Raw genomic sequence first — 25,179 nt, 5'->3', positions numbered from 1 at the left:
AACAACCTATCATTATTTGAGACCATTTTGTTGTGGGTGATTTGGGTCGTGGTTGTTGTTCTGAATTGTGCAGTTGGGAGCTGAACAGTCTGGAACGGTCCCACATAAAAACCAACTATAGCGACCTGAACACACAGTCATAAACCTATAAACACAGGGGTGTTTTAACAGAGGAAGGTGCCAGTGCTGCCTTAAAAGCAGTGTAGGCCCCTGGGCAAAGCAATGCACTTGGGCCCCTACGCATCCTCCAGCGGTAGGGATGGGGGTGCTATCAGTGGGTGGTAGGGGGTGTTCTATCTTCCGTTCAGCATTTAAAACCTGGAGCAGTAATTTCTGCTAATTAATCCTTTACTGCACAGATTGTGGGAAATGGAGCAGGAGGGAGAGTGAAGGTGCCTCGGTACATGACTTCCAGGGTAGTAAGTGGTGTTTAATATGCAGGGTATTGTGGAGTGGGCTTAATATTCATCACTTTCCAGTGGGAGGGCAGCTTGCTTGACTGCAGATATCTCCAGTTCCTGGAAATAGATTTCTTCAATGGGGTAAAAAAAACTAGAGAGTCCCACCTTTCAGAAAGTACTAGGGACTTGGGGATCAGAGTTCAGGAGCCAGAGCAATCCACTGATGAAAATCGAAAACTGCATACCAGGCGTTTGGAGCTGGAGTAGACACCAGCTGCTGGAAGGCTGATATCTCTGGTTCTAAGCATAGTAGAGACAATAAAACATTGGTATCCCCCGGCACACTGAATGACATCAGCAACAGGATTTCATAACTACATGGTGGTAGAAGTTTCAGAGTATTCAGTTGCATACATTTGCAAAGGTATGGAAAGCCCCAGGCCGCTTCAAGGCATCTCTGAGTACTGGGGGTACCTAATATTAAATCTAAGTCCGAGCGGGACACCCAAAAAAAACAGCAAGGGACAGGCACCCCACGGCAGCACACCAGTGTGTTGTTAAACTGTTAAAGTGTAAGTGAATATTAGGAAGCAGAAGCTATATATAAAAGATGATACACATGAAAAGTGTAATTAAAAAAGTAGAAAATTGAATGAAAGTGATATATAAAGTGCTAAATTAAATGTTACAGTGTGCTACCCCAAAGCACCCCAGCCCCACCAATCCAGGGAGCACCACGCCCCAAACTATCCTCAAAACTAATACAGCATTTATTTTCTTGGTACATGGCCACATGATAATGGCACATACACAAATGCAACTAATTTGGAGCAATATTACCTGGAGATGCCCCTATATTCTCCTGTGGCACTGCAGGAACCAGCATGCCCTCCTAATGCTGATCCTATCCGTGCCTCTCAGAATAGCAACAAGAAGTTTGGTAACTGCTCTTATCCAATTAGTAATGTCATCCAGGTGCATGAAAGGGAGGGGTTATTCTGAAACATTGGTATTCCCCAGCACACTGGATGACATCAGCAACAGGATTTCATAACTACATGGTGGTAGGAATTTCAGAGATCTCAGTTGCACACATTTACAAAGGTATGGGAAGCCCCGAGGGCAACTACAAGGCGTCTCTGAGTACTCTGAGAATTTTCTACTTATATCACATTTTTAGTTACACTTTTCATGTGTATCTTCTTTTATATATAGCTTCTGCTTCCTACTATTCACTTACACCTTAACCTCATACTGGTGTCCTGCCCTGGGGTGCCTGGTCCTTGTCGCTTTGTGGGGTGTTGCGTCCCGGACTTAGACTTAATGTTAGGTACACCCAGTACTCAGAGATGCCTTGAAGCGGCCTGGGGCTTCCCATACCTTTGCAAATGTATGCAACTGAGATCTCTGAAATTCCTACCACCATGTAGTTATGAAATCCTGTTGCTGATGTCATCCAGTGTGCTGGGGGATACCAATGTTTCTTGTTCAGAATAACCCCTCCCTTTCATGCACCTGGATGACATTACTAATTAGATAAGAGCAGTTACCAAACTTCTTGTTTTCATAGTAGAGACAATCTGTCAGTGTCCACCAAGAGGAGAGAGTCCCAGCTTTTGGAGTATACCCTCAGAAAAACTCTAAATCAGACAGAACACAAGATATCTGTCTGGGAATAGAAGTTAACAGGCTCCATTGCTTTGAAGTCGGATATCTCCGGTTCCCCAGGGACGATTTAAAAAAAATCTGGACCCTCAGCTATCATCTTAAGGCTCTTATACTCCTGGGGCCCTTGGGCAACTACCCATTGAGCCCATTCAAAAAGAGGGCCCTGGAGGGGGCACCTGTGCAGATTATGGGTGGGCCCCCTCCTCTCCTCAGCGCAGTAGGGTCTGGCATGCGCATGTTTCCAGAAACATGGCACCCACCATGTTCCAGAGACTAGCTTTACTACTGTGCATGTGCAGTGGCCATTTTGTAGTTATTTTTGGCGATGATGCAGCGCCCAATGTGGGGGGCTGGAACGATAAGTATTAAAACATGACTGCAATGCGTGCGGTGTGGGCCCCCTGGACCCAGGGCACACACACATTGCACCCATTATAGAAATGCCAATGTATGAACATACATACAGTCACACACATATACATATCCCTCTTACACATATACATAAAGTGTCCCCCCTTCTCTCTCTCACATATATACATATAGTGCCTGCCCTCCTCCCTCTTACACATATGCATGTAGTGTCCCCCTCCCTCTTACACATATACATATGGTAGGTAATTCAGACCTGATTGCTAGGCTGCGTTTTCTCACAGCCTGTGATCAGGTCCAAACTGAGCATACGTATGCACCGCAATGCGCAGGCGCACCAGATGCCTGCACCGGGCATCGGTGCATAGCGACGGGATGGCGTGAAAAAACGTTTGCATGGGAGAACGCAAGGAGATTGACAGGTAGAGGGTATTTGTGTGTGGCAACTGACCGTTTTCTGGGAGTGTCTGGAAAAACGCAGGCATGTCCAAGCGTTTTCAGGGAGGGTGTCTGACGTCAGTTCCGGTTCCGGACAGGCTGAAGTGATCGCAGTGGCTGAGTAAGTCCTGGGCTGCGCAGAGACTGCACAAAATCAGTTTGTGCAGCTCTGCTACACATGCATTCGCACACCTGCACAGCTCAAATACCCTCCCCCTGTAGGCAGCGACTATCTGATCGCAGGACAGCAATAATTGCTGCCCAGCAATCAGGTCTGAATTAGGCCCCTAGTGTCCCCCCTTCTCCCACTTACACATAGCGTATGCTGTACATATAGTGTCACCCATGCTCCCTTACACATATACCTGTCCCCTCTCTTCCCTCTTACCTCCCTCCACCATCACTGAGTGGGTATACACAGTGCACTTTTGCACAGCAGCTGTAACCAAAACTGGGGGGGGGGGGGGGGACTTCAGAGACTGGGCCCAGAGTAACGTGCCTCCTGAGCGTCCCCCCTCACTTAATCCAGCTATGGGTGTAATGTACATTATATTGTCACACCTACTGAGCCAACCATATAGCATGGCACATTGATGTACAGATGTAGCCACACTTATCGCGGCTACATATAGGTGCGAATGCACGTTGTTTGACCTATGAGCGCCTGCATGTTGCTCCGTGCGTGTGCTTTTTAGACATGCCTGTGCACATACAAAGTATACGGGGCGGCAAAAGACGCAGTTTGCGCCTAATGCCTTGCAGCACTGAGAGTGCGTGTGCCGGCAAGTTGTAGCCACGATGAGTGTGGCTACATCTGTACATGGAACAATTTTAAACCATGTTCGGGAAACACCTAACAACATATACTAAAAACATGTTAAAAAACAAATTCTGAAATTATGGGATCCGGACGTTAGGTCGACAGTACTAAGTTCGACAGTCAATATGTAAACCACTAATGGTCCACATGCGTTAGGTCGACATGGTCAAAAGGTTGATATGTCAATTGGTTGACACAGCATATGGTTGACAAGATTTTTCCTTTTTTTTATGTCTTCATACTTTACCATCAGCGTGGACTACGACTAGAAATAGAAACCTGCCTGCAGCATGACGAGAGAACCGAGCCATACAAGGGGATGAGGTGCACTCATTAGGGTTTCTGGTCTTGTTGCGGAGTAAACAACACCAAAAAAACCCAAACCTCATGTCAACCTGTTCCTATGTTGACCCTTTATCCATGTCGACCTTCTGGGGTCGACCCAATGATCAACACACCTGTGATAATGAAAACGGGTCTGTGATGTGAAGCTATACTCCTTACCATGAAGCCATTCCTACTTTTGGTCGCACATGCTACTTTGACGCCACTGAGAAGACATGCTACTTTGACGCAAGTCTATGAGGCTGTATTGGAGGTCAATTCCCCGTTAATGTATTATTGAAGTGTGAGACATGAAAGATGATTTCATATACTGTATTTCAGGTCCTTGCGCATGTGTTGGCCAGTGGCGCTCATGTGGGCTGTTTGTGTATGCAATAAGTTTTTCTAGTTGGGGTAGAGTTCCTGGATAGCTGCAGCCATATTAGGTGCAGCTTAGGAAGCAATAATATGTGATCATAAGCTTTATTCTTGTGTAGGTGTCAAATACTGCTCCACTCCGCTCCTGTAGGTCATCTGCTGCATGTTGCTAATTCACGCTGATTCCCTGGTGAGTGAAACCCATGGATGTATAAGCATCCAGTAAAGAAAAAATTAAGTGTATATATTAGAGTTATATACCACACTCATTACCTGAACCTGAAAAAAAAATAGTTAAAACCCAAGAACATTATTAAACTTTTTCTTTTCTGGTTATACTGACCGGCTATTTCGCATCATCCTTACCTTGCTGGGTGCATGGTAGAGGGCCCTGGCATGGTGATGAACATGTGGATGTAAGCATGGGTTGTAAAGTCAACAACAAGTGTTAATCATGGCATATTAATAATATACTTATATGTGTCAGATGGCTGCATCAATTAAGTTCAATATACTTGTACCTCATATATTTGCTTACAGTGAAATACTTTTGAGTATACTCACCAGACTAATGGGCCCTACACATTACCTGATTACACTGAGCCATATGAACGATCTTGTTCATTAATGAATGAGATATCATTGATATCATTCAGTGTGTTGTCACCAATGGTGATCGTTGGTGCCGGCTCGTTTAAACATACCAATATGGTCAATCTCGTCTCCATATCGGCATTCAGGGCTACGGGGCCCGGTTACATCAGGCAGTGAAGTAACTTCACTCCCCCTGTCACCCTCCCCCCCCCCCCCCCTTCCTGCCGCTGGGTCGTCTGTCGTATCGGCTGTCGGGCACCTCGGCAAGTGTGTAGGGCCCATAAGGGGCCTATTCAGGAAGCAGTGAAAGAGTGGAGAAGTGAGCTAGTGGAGAAGTTGCCCATGGCAGCCAATAAGCTGCTCCATATAATTGTATAGTATGCAAATTATAAATGTTACTATAATGCTGATTAGTTACCATGGGCAACTTCTCCACTGGCTCACTTCTCCACATTTTTCACTGCTTCATGAATTTACCCCTAAGGCTGAGCAACAGGCCTGTACATGTTTTGCACATTAAATGCTAGAATCTCATGTGTAAGAAGTAGCTTCAGTTCCTCTTCATAACTTATGTAGTCTATGTAGAAAGGTAGATCATCTGCTGTGCCAGACGCTGATGTCCACTCCTAAGATATTTTATTTTCATCCACCTTTTGATATCTTAAAATCTCTTTCTGCACTTTCTATGCGTTTTGTAAAACACCAATAGCATTGCCAGCTCCCCATTCCACATATCTAACATCTGGCCATCAGTATTTTTGCAGCTGCATATGCGTCTCATACATCATTGCTGCTGTCATGCCAAACACTCCCTCTATGCGCACCAGGTCCAGTGACACTCTGCTAATAACACACTCACACCACACTTACATCTAAATAACACAGACAATAAGTAAGCAAAAAAAAGCAACAACAACAACAACAACAACACCAACAACACCACACAATTAACAATACATTTTAAGAAGTACAAAAAAGCAAGAAAGGTAAATGCATGCCCAAAACAGATCCACACTAATCAGTAGGCAAAAAATTAGGAAATACCAGACAGAAAACAGAAAGAAAAAAAACAATATTAATACACTCACACCACACTTGCATCTAAATAACACAGACAACAATTAAGCCAAAAAATAAATTTAACAATACATTTAAAGCAATACAAAACAGCAAGAAAGATAATCAATTGGAAGTTTACTACTAATCTCTTCTCTTCTGTTCTTTCTGCACCCATTAACTCCTAAAACATTTGCCAACTAATAGAAGGCAGTAGAGAGCACTAGCGTTTCTATAATGGGTGCAGTGTGTGCGGTGCACACTGCCCCTGAGTCCAGAGGAAGCACACGCTGCACCCATTTTCTCAATACTCACCCCTCCGGAGTCCCACGGTGACGTCCACGGCGGTGTTAAAACTCCATGAAAATGGCCCAGCGGCCATTTTCATGGAGTTCTGTGGATGCGTAGTAGAGAAATCTCAGGGAAAATGGCCGCCGCGCCATTTTCCCGGAGATCTGCACATGCGCAGGAGAGTCTGAGCGCTCTAGTGCTCAGACTCTCAGCACTGCCGGCAGAGACCAGGGGGCCCGAACGGAGGAGGCTGCACCCGGGCCTCCTCTTTTCTTAAAACGCCCGTAGTAGACAGCCTTAACACTTCCAACCACTATATCACGAATCCGGCAGCATCCTTCTCTGGTGGCTCATCCAAATCATCTTCACATTTATTCATGTTTGGGTATTGGGGGTTGCTTTAAAAGCACAAGATCATATATTAGAAAATAGAGAAATCATTGTTACAAGCCTGCAGTACCATACCAATTTAATGGGTCATTTTATGAAGTAATACTGCAAACAAAGTTAATAAAATGTTTAATATGGATATATTTGAAAGGACGTATTAACAACCATTTGAAATATTTGCTGTAAACCGTTAGGAGTGGCACAAGAGTCCCCTTTCAATGCATCACCCACTATCCTAATAACCCTTTTTGCCAATGGATAAAACGTGGATGACCTGAAACAAAAAGTGTATTATTTCATATGTAAGTGCAATGTTATGTTAGACAACTAGAAGAGTGATCTGCAAGAATATCTTGTTAGATTGATAACTAGATTAAAATGTTTGTATTTTAATATCTGTGGTATAAACAGAACCAAGACCATGGTGATAACTTCACAGATTGAAGGTTTCTCATTTTACATTTTATGCTGCAGAAAGTCAACTTCTGCCCTTAGGATGACGCAGGGTAAAAATAAAACTATTATTGGCTGTTTAACCCTCCAAACAAACAGAACAATCAACCTGTTATCCAGTTAACAATGGACTTACTGTATGTACCTGCACCGGCAATATCTGAAACAGATACAGAAGTTTCAGAAGCATTATAAGATTTTTCCATGCGGCAAAGCTAGTTTTTATCTTTGGAATTTTTGTCACTTTTGTACGTAAAGCATGCAAAAACAGCTGTTTTCATATGTTTAAGGAAGAAATAAGTATCTCAGCTATTTATACTCCACAAATTTGTCTCTAGGCGCTAATTTTTACTTTATTCAATTAATATGTTAATAAACTAGGAGTAATGACCACCCAATCTCAATTACTAATCAGCTGCAAGTAGTGAGATTATGCCTGTGTACGCATAAACAACACCTCCTGTTACTACAGGAGATAACCAAAAGAAAAAAAGAATTTCACTCTCCGCTTATTCCTAATAATTAAAGGCTTAAATGAGATGAGTACAGACACATGTTGTCATATATATTCTTATTTAATATAAAATTAGCACTAATCAGTGTTTCTAATCCCACAATTTTAATACAATATTAAAAATCAGTATAAATATTAATACATCAAATGAACGACCTGGTCTATTACATTTATATCTCTCCAATTACTTGCAATATGTCAATGTATCAATTCTCTATAGACTACTACTAGAGGTGGATTAATTAATACAAAAGACAGTGCACTGTCAAAAAAAAGAAAAGACCACAATAATGTCCGTAAATAAAAGAGCTGTATATACCGGACCTTTTCTTTTCCTTTTTAGTCCCGCACAACGTATTTTTAATATTTATTATCCTCATGCAAATTTTTCCAGAAACTTAACCGTTCATATATTTGCATTATGAAATAAATGAGCCAATTATGTTAGTATACCCTTGCCTATACACGCTAAGTGCTGGCCACCTGTGAGGATATTAATGGGCTCACCCAAGTCAGATAAATGAATGCTCAAGCAGCTTCTCCCACGGTGAATCAATGTTCTATTGTGAAGGAATCGGCTGGGAGGCGCTGGACGTCTCCGTCCTCCCCAGTCTAATTGCCGCTGCGCCTTCCACTGACCGCCAACTGGTTTGCTGCCGCTTTCTGGTGGTGAGCTGATGTCCGTATTAGGTCTGTCCTCAACGGTGGCACTCTCGTCACCAATACCTCTGATGCGTTTCGCTCGTGCTGGAGCTTTATCGAAGAGTCTTTATGAAGGCTAAAAAGCAGGATAAATAGTGCTCGCATAGCCACTCACATAATTTTATATGGTGCTTGCTAACAGGCTACTGTAGATGGGACTACTCAATGTAACCATCTCACGCATGCTAGATCTGGAGAGGTTACAGGGTTGTAGGAGTACTGTAAGTTTTTACTTGAGAAAACTCAAAAGTCTCAAAACTACTACGTATTATGGTGTTGCTATGTGTACCTCAATTGTGGGACAGTAGTTACTGCAGATCAGGCATGTCAAACTGAAAATCCCAATTGCGCCGAATTATCAAGGTCCAAGTCTTTTGTGGGCCGCAAGAAACAGATATATACCACATCTGCCGGCAGACACCCGATGCCCTTTAATTTATAGCGCCAGGAAGTACATGTAAGTCACAGCGACCTCCAACCATCAATTGGTGATAAAACCCTTTTGGAGACAATTCAATAGAGCCCATATTTGGTCCTTATTAAGGAATTCTGAGACTTTGGAAGTACCCATACTATTTTTTTTTCCCCTCATGGATACTAACATTCCATCTGTCACTACACAAGACTTTAAAAATAGTAAGAGTGAGTAATTCGCTTAGGCGTTTCACTTGGAAATTTTATGTTATATGTTGTATTGTGTTTTATGTGAGTATACCGGTATTAGGAACCACTGTTTCTTATTAATTCCATTGAAATTACTAGAATAATTGTTTCATTCAAGTATTTCTATTTTTCTTTTTTACTTAAATAAAAAAATATGTTTATTAGAAATTCTCTTGTGCAAATTCTGTTGGAAAATAGGTAGTTAACAGAATACACAGACACTGTCACAATACAGTTATTAGTGGGGGTAATTCAGAGTTGATCGCAGCAGCACATTTGTTAGCAATTGGGCAAAACCATGGCCCTCATTCCGAGTTGTTCGCTCGGTATTTTTCATCGCATCGCAGTGAAAATCCGCTTAGTACGCATGCGCAATGTTCGCACTGCGACTGCGCCAAGTAACTTTACTATGAAGAAAGTATTTTTACTCACGGCTTTTTCTTCGCTCCGGCGAACGTAATGTGATTGACAGGAAATGGGTGTTACTGGGCGGAAACACGGCGTTTCAGGGGCGTGTGGCTGAAAACGCTACCGTTTCCGGAAAAAACGCAGGAGTGGCCGGAGAAACGGTGGGAGTGCCTGGGCGAACGCTGGGTGTGTTTGTGACGTCAACCAGGAACGACAAGCACTGAAATGATCGCACAGGCAGAGTAAGTCTGGAGCTACTCTGAAACTGCTAAGTAGTTAGTAATCGCATTATTGCGAATACATCGGTCGCAATTTTAAGAAGCTAAGATTCACTCCCAGTAGGCGGCGGCTTAGCGTGTGTAACTCTGCTAAATTCGCCTTGCGACCGATCAACTCGGAATGAGGGCCCATGTGCACTGTAGGTGTGGCAGATATAACATTTGCAGAGAGACTTATCTTTTAGGTGACCTTTGAAAAAGCAGCAGTGTCAGCTGCGAAACGCGTCAGGTGTGCGCTATTTTGTCACCCACATCCATATCCACTGAAAAGATTGCTATCGCCTGGACCATCACGGGGCCTATAGTTATTCATCTGGACTTTTATGCTATTTAGGACTGGACTTTCAAAAAAGCACTGCATGCATGGTGAGGACTTTCATGTTTGAATCTACTTCCTGGAACATATCCTCTAGCAGTGGTAATAAGATTTCCGTCCTTGAGACTGCGCTGTCAGTCTTAAGCAAATCAACTAATGTCCACGCTTCTGATCTCAAGGTCCTGTGGGATTAATAGGAACAGGTGGACTGTGGTAACTAAACATTGGTGGTTACTAATAGTATTTCTACTTATGCAGTGTCATATGTACTGATACTACTTTTTATTATTGGATTTTATGTATCAATTTTAAGTATATTAAATGTGTGTTTATTAGACAATCCATCTGGTTCTTGATAAGTGCTGCCTCCATTTTTATTTATGTATTGCGTATTTTGTAGGTGTGACTAACTTACTTTAGGCAGCAGCCCATATTAGAAAAGCACCCCATTAGCGTCCCACTCCAACCTACGTTGGCTGTATCCTCTTGGTTCTAAACCTGGCAAAGTAAAAAGGAACTTTACCTCATGCCAAATAATGCAAAGCTTCCCAAACTCAGTCCTCAAGGCATCCTAACAGTCCAGGTTTTAAAGGTATCCATGCTTGAGCACAGGTGACTTAATTAGTAACTTAGTCAATGTAATGTAACCATCTGTGCTCAACAATAGATAACCTTAAAACCTGGGCTGTTAGGGTGCCTTGAGGATTGCATTTGAGAACTACTGGTATAGTATATTCAGCATTTTGGTTATTCAATTGATTATGTATTATGGTCTTCAATCCATACAATGATATTAAAATATGCTATTCAAGTTATTTGAGCAGCGCATTTACCAGTTATTTATTACCAGTTATTTATATAGCGCACACATATTCCGCAGCACTTTACAGAGTATTTTGGTCATTCACATCAGTCCCTGCCCCAGTGGAGCTTACAATCGATATTCCCTACCACATGTACACACAGACAAATTCACATTAGGGTTAATTTTGTTGGGATCCAATTAACCTACCAGTATATTTTTGGATTGTCAGAGGAAACCTATGCAAGTATGAGGAGAATATACAAACTCCACACAGTTAGGGCTATAGTGGGAACTGAACCCATGACCTCAGTGCTGTGAGGCAGTAATGCTAACCATTACACCATCCATACTGCATTTGAAATTTTGATCAGCGCTGTCAATTACATTTATAACGGTGCTTATGGGGGAGAATATCTTGGTTGGAAAAGCCATTTGGATTTCTCTGGGATCCCCACTACGGCTCTGATACCACTACTATTTGCAGGTATGATGAAACAATAAATTGATATGATGCACACATATGTGGAGTAGAACGGTGACATGAGAACATCCTTAATACAAAGGGGCTTCCGCCATAGCAATTATTAACAGCAATGGAGGGTAAGAACATCCCAGGTCACAGGACATCAAATTAAATATGTGACTGAAGGAAAAGCAACTTTTTAGACCCCAAAATGTATTTTTTTATGTTTTGTTTCAGCCAGTACCAGTAAGAATAAAATGAGATAGATGTCTAAAAACACCGAAAACATCAATTAAAGTACAAATAAAACACACTCAAAGCAATTTTCTACTACCGTACATTAATCTTTGGATGTTATACGGTTATTACCAGCATGTTAATTAACTAAACATAGTGAATTGTGTATTTAATGCCATACCTCCCAACTTTGGTGAGAATTTCCTGATTTGAGGGCTCTATCCTGATCAGATTGGAGGTTAGGGGGTAATTCAGACCTCATCGCACGCTAGGTTTTTTCGCTGCGCTGCAATCAGGGCTAAACTGTGCATGTATATCCATTCGCACAGCCGATTGCAAGGAGATTGACAGGAAGAAGGCGTTTGTGTGTTTTCTGGGAGTGTTTGGAAAAACGCAGGCGTGTCCAAGTGTTTGCAGGGCAGGTGTATAAAAATTATTAGAATAATGCAAAGAAGATATTTAAAACATATTCTTTGTATTTTTCATATACTTTATACAGTCAAAACTCTGGCACAAATGTTAGTATGACAGGAAAGGCTCTGCCTCACCCCACCGCACGTCACTGGTCTGACGTCAATTCCGGGACCGGACAGGCTGAAGTGATTGCAAGGGCTGAGTAAGTTCTGAGCTACTCAGAAACTGCACAAATCTTTTTTATACCGCCTGGCTGCACATGCGATCACACACTTGCAAAGCAAAAATACACTCCCCTATGGGCGGCGACTATCTGCTCGCAGCAGTGTAAAAAAACCCTAGCGAGCAATAAGGTCTGAATTAGGCCCTTAGGGAGGTTTGTCCAATTCACCACACCAGTCTAACATTTTCCAGTGATGTTGCAATGCTGTCACTGGCAAGTTCTCTGTCCCAATTCACCATGCCTAAATGTAAGATGTACGAAATATGGTGAAATAAAGTTACAGTATTAACTTGAGGGGGTAAATTTGAATGTACAGTGCACCCGAAAAGTATTCATATCGCTTCACTTTTTCCACATTTTGTTATTTTACAGCATTATTCCAAACTGGAATAAATTAATTTTTTCCCTCAAAATTCTACACATAATACCCCATAATGACAACGTAAAAAAAGTTTTTTGGGAGATTTTTGTAAATGTATTAAAAATAAAAAAATAAAAAAAATTACATGTACATAAGTATTCACAGCCTTTGCTCAATTCTTTGTTGATGCACCTTTGGCAGCAATTACAGCCTCAAGTCTTTTTTGAATATGATGCCACAAGCTTGGCACACCTATCTTTGGCCAGTTTTGAATTTACCACAGGTGGGCTCCAATCAGGCTGAGTGACGTGCGGTGGGGTGAGGCAAAGGAACGTCTCACGGATGATCAGTGGAAACAGGATGCACCTGAGCACAGTTTTGAGCTTCATGGCAAAGGCTGTGAATACTTATGTACATGTGATTTCTTAGTTTTTTATTTTTAATAAATTTACAGAAATCTGTGTGTAGAATTTTGAGGGAAAAGATTAATTTATTCCATTTTGGAATAAGGCTGTAACATAACAAAATGTGTAAAAAGTGAAGCGCTGTGAATACTTTCCAGATGCACTGTATTTTAAAATGAGTGAAGACATGTCATATATATATGTTATGCACAGTATTTTGTATTTTTTTTATTAGATTGAAAAAATATGTATTGATTTTAATATTGCTATTTCATTTAAATGCTATATAGATCCAGATTAAAAATCTATCAGTCTATTTATCATAAGTAGACCTTTTATCATGTACGGCCCCAGAAATAAAGAACTGAGCCCAGACAGGAGAGAGCTGGGGTGAGATAGGCAAAGAAACTAGCACAGACAGTGGAAGCAGAGATACTGGCACAGACAGGGGAAGCAGAGATACTGGGATAGACAGGGCAGGGGTGTATCTTCCTATTGGCCAGGATGGCACTTGCGAGGGGCGCTGGCGAAGGGTAGGGGGGGCGCCGCCTGGCAGTGCCACCCGTGCCAGGGGGTAGAATGACATAGCAGCTCTCACTGAGTACATCCCTTAGCAGTGCTCATCCACTGCCGGACTCTCAGAAGCGTATTGCACTCTGACAGTCACAATGATGGTGAATATAGCCGGGGAGCAGGGCACTTCTAGGTTTAAGGAGGGGCGAGGCACCTCCTCTTCCTCATCCGCTCCCCTTCTCATTGGTCCCACGCAGTCTGTCACTAAACACCAGCCACTACAATCAGCACCAGTCAGCAGTGCAGCATGAGCATACCTGTACATTTTCTGTGGTACCGTAGCTGCACTGCATGGTCTCTCCTGGTAGTCTGGATCACAGCTTACAAAGAGCTCTGTATGGAGAGGTATCTAAACCAGTGACTGCCTGTCCTGCTGTGTTGAGACTACAAGTCCCAGCACACCTTGTCAACTGGATTTGCTGGGACATGTAGTGCCATCACACCTAGAGAGGGGTTTTTAACTGTATGTATGTGTGCATATATCCCCTCGGTGTCCCTGTCCGCACCCTCCTTGTAATTCCCCCTCAATGTCCCTGCCCGCACCATCCCTCTAACTGCCCCATCAGTGACCCTGCCCATACACTCCTGTAATTCCCTCTCAGTATCCCTGCCCGCACCCTTCCCGTAATTCCCCCTCAGTATCTCTGCCCGCACTCTTCCCATAATTCCCCCTCAGTATCCCTGCCCGCACCCTTCCCGTAATTCCCTCTCAGTGTTCCTACCCGCACCCTAACCGTAATTCCCCCTCAGTGTCCCTGCCTCCTCACTCCTCGTAATTCCCCTTCAGTCTCCCTGCCCGCACCCTCCCCATATTTCCATCACAGTATCCCTGCCCGCACCTTCCCCGTAATTCCATCAGTGTCCCTGCCCGCTCCCTCATCGTAATTCCTCCTCAGTGTCCCTGCCTGCACCCTCCCTGTAATTCTCCCTCAGTGTTCCGGACCTCAGCCTCCCTGTGACTACCCCCTCAGTGTCCCTGCCTGCACACTCCTGTAATTTCCTCTCAGTGTCCCTTCCCACACCCTCCCTGTAATTGCCCCTCAGTGTCCTTGACCTCAGCCTCCCTATAGCCCCTCCCTCTCATTTTCCCTACTTGAACCCTCCCTGTGACTCCCCCCTCAGTATCCCTGCCCACACCCTCCTGTAATGCAACCTCAGTGTCCCTGCCCGTGCCCTTCCCATAATTCCCCCTCAGTGTGCCTACCCACACCCTTCCTGTAATTGCCCCTCGGTGTCCCTGACCTCAGCCTCCCTGTAAGCCCTCCACCTCTTTGTCCCTACCCGCACCCTCCCTGTAATTCTCCCTCAGTGTCCCTGACCTCAACCTATCTGTAACTCCCCCCTCTGTGTCTCTGGGTGGGGGGCGTCAGTTCCTTACTTTTCCAGGGGCGCTCAGACCCCTAGATACACCCCTGAGACAGGGGAAAGGCAGAGAAGCTAATGCAGACAGAAGAAAGGCAGAGAGACTGGTACAGGCAGGGGAAGGGAAGTGTGGCTAGTATAGTAAGGGGAAAAAAAGAATAGTGTCCATAGAAAGGTGCAGGAGACAGATGATGCTGCAGACAAAGGAAGATACAAGAGAGCACCACAGACAAGAAAAGGTGAGAGAGACAGACAGGGGATGGTCAGAGATCCTGAATGGGACATGGGAAGAGAATAGTTACTGGCACAGATGGACAGGAAAAAAAAAGTCTGGCACAAACAGGAAGAGACACTTTCACAGATGGAAAGTGTTATAGAGAGGCAGGCACTGAAAGAGGAAAGAGGAAGTGATTTACAGAGACAGATAAAGGGAAGAAAGACTTGTGCAGACAAGGGAAGGGCACAAAAGAAAGAGGGCAGAGATACTGACACAGGAAATCACAGTTGAGAGAGATTGGCACAGGCAATGTTATGAAAGGGAGACTGGCACAGATGAGGGCAGTAAAAAGAAACCTCCATTGACATGGGAAAAGCAGAAAGGATGGCACAAACAATAAAAGGAGAAACACATGCATAGGAAGGGCAGAGAGTCTAGTGTAGGCAATGTTGTGGAGGAGATACTGGCACATATAAGGGTAGTGAAGAGAGACCTTCATGGACCTTCATCTACTCAACTCTTCAAACCAATGCTCCACATCAGCAACAAGATAGTTATTTCCTACTAGATGATGTGGCCAACATTGCCTTGGTCACATTCAATTGTCTGCTGCCTTCAGTCCTTCTCACTGCACCCTACCCACCTTCACTCTGTCCCCCCATTCTCCAGTCACCCTATGCTCTCCCTTCTCACCTTAACTCTGCTCTCTCCAGCCCTGTTCCCCTTCAGCACCGCACCCCACTCATCTCGACTCCTATAGTCTTGCTCAAATTGGAGCAATGCACCCAACTCACCTCATGCTACTCCTGTCCCACTGACCCTGCAGCACTGCACTCTACTCTGCTACTTCCATTCTGGCTCATTCTGCATCCCACTCTGCCCCCTCCAGTCCTAGTCACCCTGCAGCATTACTCTCTGCTCTCACCAGTCCCTGCTCTCCCCACACTTAACTTTGCTCTTTCCGGACCTGCTCATTCTGCAGCAATGCACCACACTCACCTTAACTCCCTCCAGTCCCACTCACCGGGTGGGTATATTGACCTAAGCATAATGGGGAGGAGGAGAACAGGAAAATGTCTCTTCTTTCTGTGTTAGCCTTCATGTTTGGTTAACATCCACAGGATGGGATGTACTAAAGGGAAAATGCAGTAAAACCCCGGGGGTTTTACAGCATTTTCATATGTACTAAGACCTGGCTGCCGGGTTTTCGCCGCCATGGGTATCACCATCTTTTGATGGTGGTACACTATAGAAGCCTATGGGCTTCTTTTGCACTGGCCGACCATCCCCTCACCTGTGTCCATGTGCCACTGCACGATGCCCCAGCTCCTTCTCCCCTGCAACACAGCCATTTCTGCTTCCGACTGCAGGGTGGGTGGGAAGGAGGAGCACGGGGACTACCAGCTGGGAGTCCCCAGAGACTCCTGGTGCTGGGAGGTGACGGACCCCACGGAGACCATCTGACAGGTATTGCGGGGGGCCTCTGTCACTGCACTGCGATGCTAATGTTAGTACATATGTGTTTAGCATCGCTGCGGTGGGCAGCGAGGAGCGGCAATGTATTTTAATACATCCCACCCACAGAGTTAAAGGAAGACACTTCTTCAAGTGTGTGATGCTGTCCAGCATGCACTTGCTTGCTCCCTCCCTCACACAGTACATCCACAGAATTATTGGTTTTGGTGATGTAGAGTGTTGTACATGCACGTTGCAGGTTAGAACTAGTGATGTGCACTGGAAATTTTTCGGGTTTTGTGTTTTGGTTTTGGATTCGGTTCTGCGGCGGTGTTTTGGATTCGGACGCGTTTTGGCAAAACCTCCCTGAAAATTTTGTTGTCGGATTCGGGTGTGTTTTGGATTCGGGTGTTTTTTTTTTTACAAAAAACCCTCAAAAACAGCTTAAATCATAGAATTTGGGGGTAATTTTGATCCCATAGTATTATTAACCTCAATAACCATAATTTCCACTCATTTTCAGTCTATTCTGAACACCTCACACCTCACAATATTATTTATAGTCCTAAAATTTGCACCGAGGTCGCTGGATGGCTAAGCTAAGCGACACAAGTGGCCGACACAAGTACCTGGCCCATCTAGGAGTGGCACTGCAGTGTCAGACAGGATGGCACTTCAAAAAAATTGTCCCCAAACAGCACATGATGCAAAGAAAAAAAGAGGCGCACAAGGTCGCTGTGTGACTAAGCTAAGCGACACAAGTGGCCGACACAAACACCTGGCCCATCTAGGAGTGGCACTGCAGTGTCAGACAGGATGGCACTTCAAAAAAATTGTCCTCAAACAGCACATGATGCAAAGAAAAAAAGAGGTGCACCAAGGTCGCTGTGTGACTAAGCTAAGCGACCCAAGTGGCCGACACAAACACCTGGCCCATCTAGGAGTGGCACTGCAGTTTTCTAGCGAGAGGATGAGTGCTTCCATCCTCATGTGAATCTGAACCACAAGCCATGAACATAGGCCAGGGCCTCAGCCGTTCCTTGCCACTCCGTGCCGTAAATGGCATATTGGCAAGTTTACGCTTCTCATCAGATGCTTTCAATTTTGATTTTTGGGTCATTTTACTGAACTTTTGTTTTTTGGATTTTACATGCTCTCTACTATGACATTGGGCATCGGCCTTGGCAGACGACGTTGATGGCATTTCATCGTCTCGGCCATGACTAGTGGCAGCAGCTTCAGCACGAGGTGGAAGTGGATCTTGATCTTTCCCTATTTTAACCTCCACATTTTTGTTCTCCATTTTTTAATGTGTGGAATTATATGCCAGTATCAATAGCAATGGCCTACTACTATATATACTGCGCACAACTGAAATGCACCACAGGTATGGATGGATAGTATACTTGACGACACAGAGGTAGGTAGAGCAATGGCCTTCCGTACCGTACTGCTATATATACTGGTGGTCACTGTCAGCAAAACTCTGCACTGTACTCCTCCTATAAAATATACTGGTGGTCCCCAGTCCCCACAATAAAGCAGTGTGAGCACAGATATATGCAGCACACTGAGCACAGATATGGAGTGTTTTTCAGGCAGACAACGTATACTGGTGGTCACTGTCAGCAAAACTCTGCACTGTACTCCTCCTATATAATACAGCTGCTCCCCAGTCCCCACAATTAAGCAGTGTGAGCACAGATATATGCAGCACACTGAGCACAGATATGGAGTGTTTTTCAGGCAGACAACGTATACTGGTGGTCACTGTCAGCAAAACTCTGCACTGTACTCCTCCTATATAATACAGCTGCTCCCCAGTCCCCACAATTAAGCAATAAGCACAAATATTATTAATAAACGGAGAGGACGCCAGCCACGTCCTCTCCCTAACATTTCCAATGCACAAGTGAAAATGGCGGTGACGCGCGGCTGCTTATATAGAATCCAAATCTCGCGAGAATCCGACAGCGGGATGATGACGTTCGGGCACGCTCGGATTAACCGAGTCATACCGGAGAATCCGAGTATGCCTCGGACCCGTGTAAAATAGGTGAAGTTCGGGGGGGTTCGGTTTCCGAGGAACCGAACCCGCTCATCACTAGTTAGAACTGATGTGCATGCACATGTCAGCATGATGATGGATCTTTTATCTCCCATAGAAAATCTAGAATAGATTTACCGGTCTTGCTAGGAGGAAAATAGCAATATAGTGGCCGCTAGTATTTTTATATAAAAAAGGTGTAAATGATAGTTAATAATGCAGATTATTATAAACCAATTTTCGTCTGCCTTCACGGCGTGGACATGAGCATCTACCAACTATTAAGTGCTTTACAGAAAAAATGGTAGTGAAGGTGCACAGTAAAAAGGTATATCAGCTGCTGGTTTGATAATAATTATATTATTTCATTAGTATCACTATAAATACTAATTTGAAGATAAAGCATAAAAATACACAAACAAAGAGTAGAACTGTGGACACCTTTGTGTCACTACAAATAAAAGAAAGACTAGCAAGTTACTGTGTGCTGGTTGGTGCTTAGCAGATAATTAGTATGCATGCACATGGAGTCGGTTAGTAAGTTCCGATCACAGGGAAAAGGAAAGCACTTTGTAATATTATACTTCACCCTTCAAATGGTGTATAATTGGTGATTGGTACTTACTAACAGACTACATGTGCATGCATACTAATTATCTGCTAAACACCAACCAGCACACAGTAACTTGCTAGTCTTTCTTTTATTTGTAGTGACACAAATGTGTCCACAGTTCTACTCGTTGTTTGTGTATTTTTATGTTTTATCTTCAAATTAGTATTTTTAGTGGTACTAATAAAATAATATAATTATTATCAAACCAGCAGCTGATATACCTTTTTACTGTGCGCCTTCACTACCATTTTTTTGCTAGGAGGAAGACCACTGTGATGGTAGAACCTTCATATAAGCAGAGTACATACTGTAGGTTAATATAGCAACTGTAAGGATCACAGGTTGCAGTCAACTGTATGGTAACAGATGGGTCACAGGGTAGAAGTCCCCAGCACCATCCTATGAGGTGGTGGTGGAGGGTTCTAATGGGGAACTCTCAAATTTCAATGGATTTCTTGTTTAACCTGTTATCTGCCTACATTTAAAGGGCTTGTTAGGACACTTGTCTTCAGTCAGATGCTTTTTTTATATGATACACTCCAACACAGGGCCATAACTAGGTGTGTGCGGAGGGGGCACCACACACAGCGCTAAAGGTTAGGGGGTGCTATTGGCAGCACTTGTCAATTATCTGTTTTAATTACTTTCACTTGCAGCTTCCCCTCTTTTTGAAGTCCAGCAACTCCTTACCACCCCTGTCTACTACTCCCACCCCTTCCGTCGCTAATACCTATAAAACATTCATGAACTTAACTTGATAGCTCTTATTCAGTGACACTGTCCTTTAAGACATTTCAAGATGCTGCCATTCCCGGGATTCTAATACATTGCCTGTGGCATTGCAGTCAGACATTCTATTCATTGAGCTACAGTAAATGCCCTTGCATAAAAAGTGAGATAATTCTAATCTAGAGAATTCTAACCGTTTTAAGCTTACCTTGTACTTCATCCAAAAATTATCAGCATTGCAGCTGAGCATATCTATGTAGTATGTGACTGCACACTACATAGATCTACTCAATTCTGCAATGCTGATTTTTTTTTTTAAAGTACAAGTAGCTTCATATAGTTAGATATCTCATAGCTTTTATGAAGGATCAAGTAGATCCATGAGTAGGGTGTTTGACTGGAATGCAACAGGTTATAGGTTTGAATCCTGGGTATGGCAGTATATTGAAGTGTGTTATTTAATACAGGGTATTGTAACTGAATAACAGTGAGCTCTCAAGTTAAATGCAAGAATGTAGTATAAAGAGGATTTGTGTCCAAATCCATTTTCTTGCAGTGTTCTATAAATGTGTGTGTATAATTATATATAATTATAAATATATATTATATATATATAATTATAAAATAACTGGTAATATATATATAAACAAAATGTGGGAAGGGGCATCATAGCATGGGATTTCTCTGGGTTCAATTTTGCCATGCCCCTTCCCCATGAGGGCGTGCACCTTATGTCTCTACTGGAAAAATGGGGGGGGGGGGGGGGGGGGGCACCAATTCTCTCTCTGGCACAGGGCACCAAAAAGTCTATTTACGGCTCTGTTCCAACACTTCTAAGTCTGTCCTATGTCTCTCCCTGCTTCTAATACCAGATGTAAGTTTGAAGTGGAGATAAAAAAAAAAAACCCACAGGCATAGGAGAAGCACACAGGAAATACCAGAAAAGTTACATTCGGAAGAATTTATGGGAAGCCGTAAAGCACATGAGAGTGCGAAATTATCCAGCAGCTTCTAAGCACAAATAAAATTAAGGAAAATGCTTCTTGTAAGGATATACTGTAGATGTGGGTCATATTACATTCACTTACTTGTCTGCATCGGACAAAGCGTGTAACCTAGATTGAAAGTTAATTTCCATATGATAATAAATCTAGACATATTTAGAGACAATATAAAATTACCTAAAACAAGACATCTAGCTGAAAGCTCAGTGCATTTGATGAAACCTGTCATCCTGAATGACCATTCTATTTTTCAATAAAATACCACTTAAACTTTCTTTCAAACTGTCTTTCTTTTTCCCCTGAATACTCCCAGTGAAAATGTGGAAAAGAATAGGTGCGCCCTAAAAGCCAAAGACAAATGTGCCCACCATTAAATAGTGTCACCCCACACTATATCAGCAAATAACAAAAACAAGGTCACCAAAGGCGCTAGTCACAGCTCTAATATGCTGGCATCTTCAAGAAATACATCCATTCATACACTAAGATTCTGCAATATAGCTAAAATAAAAACCACAAAAAAGGTATTTAGCAGAATCTGTAATCCTTTTATTCACATGCTGGGGGCCGCCCATCGCAGGGCAAGGCCGCCCAGTATGCTACCCACTGCCCACCAACTGCGACCACACTCTAATTGTGATCGCACTGCGATTAGTGTGTGGTCGCAAAAACTAGGGAGCCTCCTGCCGGTGAAGCCTGGCTGCGACGGCAGGAGTCCAGGCGCCATTTTTCCGATCGGAGTGGCTGCGTGTGATGACAAGCAGCCACCCTGAAAATGCTGCTGACAGTCCCCCATTTCCCCCGCACCGCCCCTGCAACGGTCAACAAATGCACCCCACCCGCCCTGCGGACGCCTCTGCCTGTCAATCAGGCAGAGGCGTTCACAGTTAATGCGGCCGAATCGCATTAACTGCTCATGCACGCGCAGGACAGAACCTGCGTGTGCGCACAAGAGCCATGACGGAGAAATTGCGGTAGATTCTCATTTGCAATGCAACTTGAATAAGGCCCATAGTGTGATGTTGTTATAAATGAGGAATGAGAAAAGCAATCCACTTATTTTGAGAGAATGCTTACCAGACACTGCCCTAAAAGTCCAAACAATAGCACATACCTTTGTGAAGTATTAAAAAAATTGCAGTGTGAAAGGATTAAAATTGTGATTAGAACTGAAAAAAAATTGTTGTAATAAAATAATATAGGGGTGTATTCAATGCTTGTTGGAAAGGTTTCGACAATGCAGTATTCAATTAGCAGCCAAATCCAACAGGATTTGGACGTTCCTGACAATGCTAATCTGACTTTTTTTAAAGTCGGATTGACATTGTTGGAAACGGGGCCAAAACCTGTTGGTTTGGCTGCGATTCCGACAAACTGATGGATTTATTATCCAGTGGTTCGTAGGATTAAAATTTAATTTGCTAGTGATGTCAGGTGATTTCATGCCCCCTAGTACACTCCAAGCTGCTGACCATGCTTTTTTCTCATTTTGAATTGTTCTGTCTCTTCTATGTGTGAGACTCTTGTGTGATTCCAAGTGTTAAGATTGTCTTTATTTTCCAGAAGCCAATGATGATGCTGAAGTCATCCTAAACTTGGGGGAGGAGCCATATATGCACCTGATGAAGAAAAGAGGCAGTATGAGTAATCATCTGAGAATGTAACAATTCTGCCATCATAAGAGCCATCTCTGCGGAATATATGCTGTATGGTACTCTACAGAGCCGGATCCTGACCAATAGGGAGCCCTAGACAAGATCTTAGCTAGTGCCTCAGTTTACATGAATATGCCACAAATTGTTATCCACTGTATCCTCGCAGGCAGATGACTAATGTGGTTATGCTGCACTGAGAGGTTATGTGGTTTGCTGTTGACACCTCTGTCACTCCTCACTGATGCTGACGTGGTGGAGACCAAATGGAGGAGCCACCAGCAATCGTCATTCTCCCAGCAATGTAGCTACAGCCAGTGACTGTAGAGCTGCTGCTGAGAGGTCACATTTGTGACAGTTCCTCTTGTCAATGTGTGTTGTATGATACTTGCTTGACACCAAATATGTTGATATTTGCAGTAAGAAACAGCAGGAGTATACCATGCTATAAGGTTGGTTTAGTCACAGGTAAGAAGGTGTGACAATGACAATATATTGTACAGTACTGTACACATAGCAGGATTTTGATGACGCAGGTTTAGGCCACAGTGAAATATAACTAGATTCAGAAATGTTTTAAATATAGGAGATGCAATGTGAGTTAATTGTACTCTAAAGGGTTACATGAACATGAGCCACTGAATGACCTTACCTCAGGCTATAGCGGTAGGATCCCAGCTTCCTCACTAAATGTTGTGATATTCCCAGTTGGCCTATATTGATGTAAAGCTATATTTATAATTTTACAGCATACAGCAAGCAACTTCCATCAGCGGCTTAGCATACCAGCCCAAGCATCTGAACCTGATCTTCAATAGTCCAAAGGCATGTTCTATCCTACCGCTGAGGGTTACATAAGCTTCATTATATTTGTGATCAGCGGTAGTCTGTGGATTAGCCAGAATTGAAAGAAATATACTGCATAATCTGAAATGACCAACAGCACACATGTTAACATCACTCAATCTATATTGCATTTAACCCATATGAAGCATATGCCAAAGTATCTATGAATAAAAATACTATGTATTACTAATTATTGGAATTGGGATACAAATTTTCTAAGAAGAACCAAAGCAGTCTAGAGTGTGTCTCTTATTAGATAAGGCTCAACAAATCTCACTAATTGCACAGAATTCTGGTTAAAGGTATCATACTTATAGGGTCTGTAATATATATGTTGTGGTCTAGAGAGTTGTACAGTTTATATAGTTTATGGGTTATGGTCTATTATCTATTCTATTCACAAAATATTATTTTATAGTAATCTATAACTATTCCTACTTGAATTATACATTATGATCCAGATATTTTCGAAATAGATCCCAACAACTCCTTAGGGGTATATTCAATTTAGTGTAGGATCCTCTCAGACATTAAGGATCCAACACTTCACTATTCTATTGCGGGCCGTTTCTGCCCGTTTCCCCGCTGATTCCAACCATTACTTTTCGTCCTTTCTTATGAGCGAAAATGAATGGTCGAAATCGGACCGCAGCGGGATCGAAAACATATGGATGAGCTGAAATTCCACTCATCCATGTGTTTTTCGACATTTCTGCATTTTTCGACAGTGTGGAAAACCGGCACTTCAATTGAATAGTGAAGTGTCGAAAAGTGCCGATTAATGGCGGAAAGTGCAGTCTTTCCACCTTGTAGAAAATTTGGACACTAACTGAATATTGCCCTAGGTCTTCAGTAACCTGCTTTGATCGTAATATACATAAATCATTTATGTGTTCTATCTGTTTATTCGCTGTTCTCTAGTTACCATGCTGATTTATTGCACACAACATTCATTCTTTTATACATATTTATTTATTTATGAAGGATTAGATCAGGTGTGTAGTATTCCATACTAACTTTGCTGCAGGTAATCGGGGCACCTAATGATGATGTCGCATGGAACATCACACCTAAGATACCATTCACAATAGCTGCTTTGTAAATGTCTGGTATATGGATGGACTACCAACTCGAATCCCCCAAAGTGTTTGTTTAACTTCTTTATTTATATCGATTATGCATGTTATTGCTTGTTGTATTGCTTTATTATACTTATAGTTGGCTTTATTATGTGTAAGCACCTGGGTGAACAAACTGTATGTTATTTCTTGTTTTAGTTCTTTGTTAAAATTACAGTTGTGACTTATTATGTGTTAGCACCTGCATGAGCAAACTGTATATTATTGCTTGTTTTAGTGCTTTATTATAATTATAGTTATGCTTTATTATGTGTAAGCACCTGGGTGAACAAACTGGACAATATAAAAAAAGCTGGGCTTGATATCATTTCCAGACATCAAGAGAGCCTATTAGTGTGGTTAAATGACAACCAATGATGTACCTGCATAAAGCACACGCCATCGTCCGTCTGCAACCTTATGCAAATGACGCTGCAGAGTTCTTCCCTTGTGCACATTTGTGCATCAGATTGTCCATGGACTGAGGTGCCCACTCTCAGTAATACCGATTGATGCATCTTTAGATGCCACCATTGCTCACTTCATTGAAACTTGTAACAGACCTGTGGTAGGTGCAGCTTCTCCATCTAATT

At 42.9% G+C, this 25,179-nt stretch overlaps 1 long non-coding RNA gene across 1 annotated transcript in view; it reads left to right on the top strand.

The window, feature by feature from the left end:
- The window catches only part of LOC134935532 (uncharacterized), a 148,056-nt gene extending 124,245 nt beyond the window's left edge, over positions 1–23,811 (top strand). Inside the window, exon 4 of the long non-coding RNA XR_010180228.1 lies at positions 22,534–23,811. This is a non-coding gene — a long non-coding RNA (uncharacterized LOC134935532). The remainder of the gene's footprint in view (positions 1–22,533) is intronic.
- The last annotated feature ends 1,368 nt before the right edge of the window (positions 23,812–25,179 follow it).

This window comes from Pseudophryne corroboree, chromosome 6 (genome assembly GCF_028390025.1).
Source record: "Pseudophryne corroboree isolate aPseCor3 chromosome 6, aPseCor3.hap2, whole genome shotgun sequence".
Taxonomy (NCBI): domain Eukaryota; kingdom Metazoa; phylum Chordata; class Amphibia; order Anura; family Myobatrachidae; genus Pseudophryne; species Pseudophryne corroboree.
The sequence above is the reverse complement of the archived record's forward strand: the minus strand, read 5'-3'. Positions and strand labels throughout refer to the sequence as shown.